General features: G+C 38.7%; 1 pseudogene; it reads right to left on the reverse strand.

Annotated features, from left to right (window-relative positions):
- Positions 1-1501: 1501 nt before the first annotated feature.
- LOC121452464 lies at positions 1502-2573 on the reverse strand (annotated as a pseudogene).
- Positions 2574-7544: the final 4971 nt, after the last annotated feature.

The following is a 7544-nucleotide window of genomic DNA, read 5'->3' on the forward strand; positions in this document are numbered from 1 at the left end:
GAGAGTTTGGTATACATAGTGGGATACATAAAGAAGGACTGTCTTGAAAACTCCAAAACAAACTAACGAAGAAAAATTAGCACTTTCAAGATAACTCTTCTATGATTAATTCAATGTAACTTTTCTACTGTGTTTATGTACAGCATAGTGGGCATGCATGCACACATGCAAACACACAGACATACACAAACACATACACAAGCAAACACACATTCAGCACAATAGTCATTAAAATACAAAGACAGAAACATTCTCTTAGCATTTCTTTTCCTAGAGATGTAAAATAAAGAAATATGAGAACTTCTTACCTTCAAAGAATTATTTTATCTCTTTATCTTTAAGATCAAATTGTCAGCAATGTGATATGAAGCTCTTGAGTCATGTATGTGTATGTGTGTGATAAATGTTAGTGACAGTAAAAAGATGTCCTGATCCTGAACAAATACCCGTCTACTTTTTGTTTTATGAAGCATTTCTCCAAAACATAAAGATTATTGCTTGCTTTCTACTATATTTATGGGAAATTCATACAGTGCTGGCTGCTAAATTGTAAAAATCTGAAAACATAAAATAAAACTTTTCAGGACACAAGCACACAGAATTAAACTTGCTATACTAGTAAGTACTGCGGTGTATTGTCCTAATAGAAAATCAATACAGCATGTGCATCATAGAATTTTCCTCACACTACATATAGCCAATGTGAATGTATGAACATTCCCAGAGCAGACAAAACAGAAGTTGAGTCCTAAAGTTTATAGGCACAAGTCTCAGCAGTTGTCCTTTGGAACTCATAAAAATATATCTTAACTGATAAAGAAAATAGCTTTTTTCTCATAAAAACACTCTACACTTTCTTCCCTTTTTAATATTTTTATTTGGGGGGGATCAGAGATTACAATATGATTTCTGCGTGTCCTTTCCTTAAGATCTACATATTCTGTTTGTGCGGAAGTCCAACACCTATCTCCTCTCCCACCAAAAGGGAACAGCCGTCTTCAAAGACTGAGGGCAGGGCATGGGCAGTTTCCATAGAAGGCAAGAGTAGGTAACTTCCACCAGACAGAGGCAGAGGGCATAAGGACTAATGATGGTCCTGCTTACTCAAAAATGAAAACCCAAATGATGGTAAACGCTGAAAGCTGGGGACTTTCCTGAGTTATCGCCACTTCCTGTTTGGCATTCTAGGCAAAACCCTACAGCATACAATCAGTACAGGACAACTGCAGACCGAATACAGAGGATGGGAGAAGCCAAGGACGGTGCTGCCATGGCAGTCCTCAAAGTTCCTTGGCTTCTGCACAGCAGCTTCTGTGTCCTGGAATACCTTCATGATTAGGTCATGTGGAAGGCTGCTACTATAAGCACTGACAATAAGAAGCCATTTGGGTCACTGTGGGTGACTCCAGAGTAGACACTGCAGAGAACAGCCAGGGTCCCCCCCCCCCCAAAAAAAAAACTGTGGCTAAAATAGCAAGAGCCTACGACGGTCGAGTGGGCTCTAGGAGGTGAAATCCAAGTCTTGCAAGCTGTCTTGGACATCAGCGCTGTCTTTGCTCTCACTGCCATTGTCATCTCCGGCCAGTTTCTGCTGACAGGCCTCTTCAGAACCAGGAAGTGTGCTGCCCTGGTTCTCCTTGGAACCCAGAACCATGTATCTGCCTTTCTTCAGCACCAGCTGCTGTGTCAGCTCCTCTGTCATCTGGGAGAGATCTCATTTCATGGCGTATGCATCTTCTCCATCACATAATACTTGGGCTCCGCCTCACTAACCTGGAAGTTCAGGGTGTTGGAATAAAGGTGCAGGGCCGCCCTGTTGCTCTTCCTCACGTGCAGCGATAGATACTTGGCGCTGAAGTTCTCGATCATGGCCTGTGAGGGCTGGTCTACCAGCTTCTGGGCTAGGCAGAGGCGCCGGTGGGGACGCTTTACAGCCAGTGAAGTGATGATGTGTCCATCTTGGCCAGGACATAGCCCAAGATCTTGCCATCCTCATCCTCAGCAATGTAGGAGAGCTGGGGCCAAGAGAGGCCGGGGCAGAAGTAGTACTTCATCTGGTAGTTCTCGGGCAGGCACAGCAGCCATTGTGCAGATTCGGGAGCATGTATGACATCTTGAGAGGGCCTGTGCGGCCAGAAGCCGCGAGCTGCCTCGAGAAAGCCCACGCAGCCAGACCGACTGCGACCCCTTGCAGCACCAGTGCCTCCAATGCCATGGAACTCTGCACTTTTCACTAAGGCAAGAGGACCTGGTATGATGCTGACAATCGGGATGACCGTTATTTCCTCTGTCCATCCGACCACAGAAACTACAATCAAAAAGTGTCCGTTAATTGCATGTGACTTCGTGTTTCATAGTTTTTAAATTTATCCTGGTTTTCAAAACACAGTTCTTGGCAATGTAATCAAAATCATTTTTAGGAGCTCACCAAGGGAAAATTAGAAATATGTATAGAAAATATGTATCCTAATTATATTTTAAAGCATAATTTTAATTGACAGAATTACATGACATTCCCCAACCCTTTCCTTTTTCAAGCTCCTCCCAGGAAACATACCTCCAACCCTTTCCATGATCCCTTCACTCTCAAACTGGCATATGTATGTATGTGTGTATGTATGCATGTGTGTACATATGCATGTGCATGTATGTATGTGGGTATGTATATAAATACAATCTACTAAATTTGTTTTATTGTTTATGTTGTTATATTGTTTATGTGTACGTGGTTGTCTCACAGTTGACAACTCTTCACTGGTCAATTAGTCAGGGGCCTCATTCTTACAAGAGGTTGATTACTCTTATTTCAGCATCAATAGTTTCCTGTAGTTCTCTTCCTTGGGGTGGGGTACTGAGAAATCGTTCCACTTCCATGTCTGTTGATATCACATTTTTTTTCTCTTCTTGTTTATGAAGCCATTTCTAGGAGAGACTGTTTCATCACTAATTTTCTTGTCTTCTGGCAATTAAATCTTGTAGCTCCTCTTCTTAGGTGTTCGATGAGTCGCATGCAGGAACTGTAATATCGAATCAACTGATAATTGGTTCCACACATTTCGTTGTTTTCTATATTGTGTCTAGTTGTGGTTTTCTGTAATGCTCTCCATTTGCTGGCCTGGTACTGAACACCAATCTGTTCTAGAGTAGGTTCATGGACAATATAAAAATTTCTACCACCGTTTTTCTGGACCAGTACAGGTCCTTACTGCGTTTTGTATCTGAGCTTAAGACCCACTAATAAGGATAGCTATCATCCTCACCAAAAAGAAGTCTCTGTTTACAGAAGATTGAGACATTCTCATTGCTTAAATTGTTTCAGTTTTCAATGTACATGGTGAGATTTTTTTTCTGTTTTATTATTTATTTAAAAAATTACTTTTCATTTTACATACCAACCCTAGTTTCCCCAACCTCCCCTGCTCCTGACACTCCCCCATCTCCCTCTCTTCCCATTCTCCATCCACTCCTTGGAGGAGGTAAGACTTTCCTTCGGGAGTCAACAAGGCCTGACAGCTTGAGGCATGACCAAGCCCTTCCCCAAATATCAAGGCTGATCAAGCTATCCTACCATAGGGAATGGGCTCAAAAAAGCCAGTTCATGCACCTCGGATAAGTTCTGGTACCATTGTCATCTGCTAGCAACAAATCAAACAACATAATTGTCACCCATATTCAGAGAGTCTAGTCTGAGCCTAAGTAGGTTCCCCAGCTGTTAGTCCATTGTCCATGAGTTCTAATTTCCAACATAGAAACTACATGCAGTAACTGATGGAAGCAGATGTAGTGACCCATACCCAAGCAATGGGATGAGCTCCTGGAGTTCAGTGGAGAGATGGAAGAGGGATCATGTGAACAATGAGGGTCAAGAACATAATGGGAAAATGTAGGACAATTAATAATACCCACAAATAGATATTGGTGTTTAATTTGAAGGGCATGAAAGCAAAACACTGGCTCTTACCTCTATCTCAGTCGGAAATGGCGATCCTGCCTCCAGAAATCCTCAGAATGAGAGAGACCAAGATCTGTGTCATCCAGTCTTATATTCCTCTCTAGTGCTGGGATGAAAGGAATGCATTACTACCACCCCGTTTCTATGGCAAACGAGTGTGCCTACTAGGATTAAAAGTGTGTCCCCACTACCTGGTAAGTAAGACTGACCAGCACAGCTGTTTTACTCTTTGATCTGCAGGTAAGTTTCATCTGTCAAAATACAAATGAATTATTACTACAGGGGAAAAACAGGTGAGATATTTTAAACTTTGGGGGGGGGATGTATTAAATGTTCTTGATGAACTAACATCAAATAAAATTTGTCAGGTTGAAACTTAAGATGTATGTAATGTTTTACATAAACCACACTATTTAAGAACCAACCTTTACTTTCAGAAAAATAGAAGTGTAGGCACTATACAGAAATGATATTGAGAAGCAGTGGGTTATATTGCAGCAAGTAAAATTTTCATTAAACAAATATAATTAGTATCAGTATTTACTAATAAAAGAAATATCATTTTTCTTGTCTATAGGATGTGTATATGTAGGCCATTACATGCAATTACTTTCTATTGAGGGATAGAGCTTGAGTTCTAGAAGAATCATTAGAATTCCATATATGCATTATACTCTAAATGTTTCCAAAAACTTCTCTTTTGAAAATTTAAACTCTAGTGTGGTAGTATATGTGAGTGGGCTCTTTGGTAAGGTATAAAGGTTCTTCTCCTCTTGAAGATTTTTTTCTGAGGAATTAATTCATCATCAAAAAAATAAAAATAGAGTTCTGTAAAACACCAAATTCTACCCATCTGCTATATAAAGTTGCTGTTTCCCTTTCATGTAATGACCATAACATCAAGGACCTGGGAAACAAGATCACACAAATACCTGACAGTTCTAGAACTTGGGTATCAGATTTCCCTGTCTGTGGAAATGGGAGAAAAACATTTCTGTTCTTTATGTATTACTCAGCTTCAGATAATTTTTTATAACAGAAAAATTACTAAGATAGAATGGTGATAGTTGTTTTGTGACAATTTAATTATTTCACATCGGAGTCCACTGTAAAGCAGAATAATGTCCACACAAAGACTTGAAGGCTAATCTCTGTAGTCTACAAAGAAAAATAAAGCATGGTGATATGAATATATTAAAGATGCTGAAATGTAAAAATTATACTATACGATCCTGCTGAAAGCAATGTAATAACAAACATTCTTTTAAGAAAGTAAGAAATGCATTAACATAGAACTACACATGGTTCCTAAGGATAAGTATAGAAGAATCGTTTGGTTGAGGAATCAGGATACTTCTTAAAGGCTCTAAAAGGAGGAGAGATTTTCAGTCAGAGCCTTGGAAAAGAAGACAAAACATAATTTTTTTCTTGAAGTAATGTTTCAGAGTTCGAGATTCAAGAAATAAAGATAATACATAATATAGTTTTAAGCCACACATTTGAGGTAGTCAGTTGCAGAATCAGTGGGAAGCTGACATGCACGCAGTGTTTCTTAGACCCTGTTCAAACTAGCATATTATAACAGTGCTTGCTATTAAGTCCCTAGAAAGTTAATTATTATCATATATTTAACACAGAGAACTCAAAACTGAATAATTTCGTGTTTTCCAGTGACTGAAAATAAATCTCATTTTATTTGGCATGTATAATTGAAAATACCTGAATTTCAATAGTTAAGACGTGGTATGAGAGGCTCAGGATCTGAAGAGCCTGAGGTTTGCGGCATTCATTCTCTCCAAGGGGGTGGGGGAAGGGAGAGGGTCTCAGGATAACTGGAGCAATTGAAAATTTCTACTCTTTAAATATTCATTTTTATTCATAAATTTTCTTCTACTTTCTCAAGGCTTTAGTGATGGGCTGTGTATAAAATATTCCCATTCTCCACTTCATAGGTTCCTTCTATGCATTATTCATATGCAGTAACGGCTGCTTGCAATTGATTAGTTCATTTGGTTGGTTTTATCTGACAAAGAATAGATTTCCCTTTACAAGGTATTGCATTATTCTTTTCCTGCCTCACTGTTTTGGAACTTTTACAGGCGATTCCTTTACAGAGTTTTTCTATTTGCCAATATCTCCATTAACAGGGACTCATCTGAAAGGACTGTGTCAAGAAAGAGATAAATGCTGGAGTGATTGCCAGTGTTCAAAGGTATTGAATTCTGCGGATGCGTCTTTCATTTTCCTCGCTGTCAAATCAATGCCTTCTGCTTTTGAGTCTATCAGGATATTGAAAGACTTCAGGAAATACATTCATTTCATGCAATGTCTACTCTGACAGTGATCTGAAAGATGGACGGGTGCACTTATGATTAGTTTTCTCGTGTGCAGCTTGAATATCAATACCTTTGACAGCAATAAGCAAGAATAGTCCAAGGGTTAATGTTTCATGGTTGGTATAGCAAGAACTGACAAGAAAAACTGGCTTTTGAGGGCCTGAATCATTCTCTTTCTACCATATTGTTTGCATTCTGTCCTTGGTTAGAAACCAGAGAAGTGCATACAGCTCACTTTTCTTCTCTTTTAAAAGTGAGGAAATGCCAGTGCTTGGAATGGTGATGCCCACAGGTAGAGTGGGTCTTTCTTCTATATTTTACCCAATCCAGAAACTCAGTCAAAATCAAGCTTAAAAATTTGTCTCCTAAATATTTTTTAATTTATTTTTTATTAAAAATTTCCACCTCCTCCCTTCTCCCATTTTTCTTCCACTCTCCCCTTCCTCTTCCCCTCTCCAGTCCTAAGAGAAGTCAGGGTGCTCTGCCCTGTGGGAAGTGCAAGGCCCTCTCCCCTCCATTCAGGTCTAGGAAGGTGTGCATCCAAACTGGCATTTTAAAAGGACAAAATGAACATACCATGGAAATAATTGCACATCTATTTACTGAATCCCTCTTTCCAAAAGCAAAGATATGAAATATGCCTAGATGTCCATCAACAGATGAATGAATAAAGATAATATGATTGATATATATGAGATGGGGGCGGGAGGAAGGGAGAGAAGTTCATTAATCTGTAGAGAATTTTGAAGATACGTCATTAGCAAGGAAATTAATACAACTGAAAAACAGACTGTTAAACTAAAGTCAATCTCAGAAATAAAATGATCATGTTTCTCTTGTTTGTGAATATGTTTTTGTAGATCAATAAAATGATATATGTATATAATATATGAAACTAAAAGTAAGTCTGAAAGAATGACCATTGACTGAATGGAGGAGTGGAAAGGAAAGGGAGGAGAGAATATTTTCAAGATACACATATGCCCTACTTTTATACAAGTATCGTTATGAAACTCATCTGAATGTACAATGAATATGTACCAATAAAATGTACAAATGAAAAAAAAAGAAATTTGTCTCCTAGGTGATGATTGAACTTATTAATTTCACAATCAGCATTATCTATCATAATTTATTGCAAAGTTAAATAGACTACTCTCAGATGATTAGCATAGACCATGGTCAAGGAGCACATTGTGATAACCTATATTTTTGGCAAATCTTGTCTTTTTAAAAATTCTATATGGCAGCCAGTT

Source organism: Microtus oregoni, unplaced genomic scaffold (genome assembly GCF_018167655.1).
Source record: "Microtus oregoni isolate MIOR12 unplaced genomic scaffold, Mior012 000009F_ref0000495, whole genome shotgun sequence".
Lineage (NCBI taxonomy): Eukaryota > Metazoa > Chordata > Mammalia > Rodentia > Cricetidae > Microtus > Microtus oregoni.